The sequence below is a fragment of the Lactuca sativa genome, chromosome 3 (genome assembly GCF_002870075.4).
Source record: "Lactuca sativa cultivar Salinas chromosome 3, Lsat_Salinas_v11, whole genome shotgun sequence".
NCBI lineage: Eukaryota > Viridiplantae > Streptophyta > Magnoliopsida > Asterales > Asteraceae > Lactuca > Lactuca sativa.
Genome location: NC_056625.2, coordinates 87,522,120 through 87,524,936, shown reverse-complemented (window position 1 = coordinate 87,524,936; position 2,817 = coordinate 87,522,120).

The following is a 2,817-nucleotide window of genomic DNA, read 5'->3' as shown; positions in this document are numbered from 1 at the left end:
CAAAACCATTTAGCTGTAGTTTGGATTCTTTTCTACTTATGTATATTTTGTGTAACTCGAAGAACAAATACAATATGTAAACAATGTAAGTTTTTTATCTCAATGTATGCTGTTTGGATTGCTCTGTTTCATATATATTCAATTGTTATGATACTGCACAATGAAGTCACCCGCCTCCGGACGTTTCCACCGTCTAGTCCAGGGGTGTGACACAAGTTCATCAAGGTGTAAGCAACATAGCAATTAGGTCATAACATGGCAATAGCACAGAGCATATAGTAGCATCACTAATATCATATCATCGTCAGGCACATGTAATGACATGGTCATCCTAAAGTGAATCAAATCACCATCAACAGATTGCACGTTTCAAAAATGCAACCTTAGTGAGTTAAAACTATGAACTCACCTTTAGTCTTGATGAAATCTTCCTTCTATTCCAAGTCTTGAACTCACTTGAAGTTCTCAAGGCTCCACCTAAACACCACACATAACATTCAATTAACAAATAAAGTATATGTTTCAAACATACAACTTTATTCTAACTTTTATATTAATTTTTATATTTTCCCTGCCTGACCTCCGTTTAATGTTTTAAGCATAAAACCTAAACTACAGCTCCATTTGGGTCGACATTGAACATTATCGAAACTAGACTCGATTTCCTAGAACTTCACAAGATAGGAGCATCTTCCAATTCTGCCCAGATTAGCAGCTATAGTTCTTGCAAGATGGGGAAAAGTTGTTGTGCAGAATTCCAACATTCACCAAAAATCACTATACAATTCAAGACTTTAGGTAAATGATTATAGTTGCTCAATTTTACACACAAGATGATTGAATGATAATATTAAGACATTGATTGTGTACTTTATGAGAATACCAAACAGATGACACAAAATGTTCGAGAGTAGAATGCCTAAACATATAGACGAATGTTTAGAAAAGGTTCTAGATTTTGACCCGTAACAGCCACCTGTTCAAATCCATTTTAACACTACCAAGGACTGCAAATTATACAATATTTTTCTATATTCCATTAGTTTATACTTTTATCTTTTCAGAAAGTACTTTTAAAAGTCCAAACAACTTTTCTACAATTTTATATGATTTTTACAAAACAGACTATCTGTGCAGCTAATTTCCGACCAGTCAGTTAAAAAGGAGATTTTCGTCTAATTTGGAGGCAACAAAAAGTCCTGGAAAAATTCATGGACAAACTAGACTCAAAATGAAAACTTTGAGATTTTACGGATCACTGATACAACTTCTGATGATTTTTCTATATTTTTTTCAAAACAGGGGCAGAATAGGAAATTTTCAGAATTTTCCAGCAATGCATTGTAAGGGTTAATCGACAACTTAACCCATTAAGTCACAACCAAAATCAACTATAAAGTTGTAAGTCGATTTCTTAACAATAGCAACATGTTAAGAAGTTAAAATAACAATTTTAACCTGATGCCATGATTCAAAGTACATTGCTTATATGGGAAAAAGAAGGTATTTTGCTAAAAGAGAAAACACTACTAGGGCTTGGGTTTTCTCCACCATTGAGCCTCACATTAAGACCTTTTAGGGATTGTTTTTAGGACCTTTTGGATGGTCCAAAAAAAGGTCTTAAATGAAGGAAATTACTCACACGAATCTAAAAGAATGAAGATAACAAAAACATGAACTTGAACAAAGAAATTATTTAAGGTGTTCATAAAAATTTTGACGGCAATTAAGCCATCAAAAACACCCAAAACCAATGGAATTAAACCATATGATCTTTCAAAGGTTTCTAGGAAGAAGAAGATGAGATTGTAGTCATCAATTAGGAAGAGAAATGACAACAACAATCATCAATTGACATGGGATTTGATATATAAACACAACAAAAGATACTAGACGAGAATTTTTTACCAATTGTTGGCCAAAATCGCAACCCTCTTTCTTCTCTCTAGGATCGATGAAGCAAAGTTTCTTTCTTCCCTCCTCCTCCTTTGGTTCGTGATGTCTTCTTCCCTCTCAAGTTGTTTTTTTCTTCCCTTGCAGCTTGCGTCGCACGACCATACACACAAGGAATTGTTTTTTTTTCTTGTTTCCCCAATAAACACACACACAAGAAAAGAAGATATTGTCGTTTTCTTTTTGGACGTGAATAGGGAATGGATGCCAAGGAGAAGGATCGATCCTTCTCCTTGGGGAGTTATGCCATAATTTACCTAATGCCCTCCTCAATTGTTAAATTTAAACCCTTTCCAACCTAATCCTAGAGTCTTGACAATTAAAGTTTCCTTTTATGACATTTGTGTCCCTCAACCCTAATTACCCCATTAAACGAATTATATTTTACCCTAATAATTTCATCAGTCAATTTCATTATATTACACACCTTTTAATTTTTATTAATTCTTTTAGATATTAAATAATAATATTTTTTGTTAATTTATTCCATTTTAATCTCATAGAGCTAAAAAAATTTGCATAAATAATCCCTCGAGTAACGGAAAAATTAACGTTGTTTACAATAGGATTTTCGGGTCATTACACTTCATCTCCTAAACATGGATCTGAAGTGAATCATTATTATTAGCATTCAACTCCCCTCTGCATTTGAGAATGTTCAATCGGCCCATCACCCAAGGGTCAATAATATTTGCATCATTCATAATCATATTAGAGTTATGATTTATTCTGTCAGGTATGTAATAATTTACAGACCTTTACCAACCACAGTGACTTGGGGGCCACCTGCAATAGGATTTGGGTCTTCACAGCGCTTGATGATATTGAAACGGGCCATCCAGCCTCAAAATCATCCATCAATGA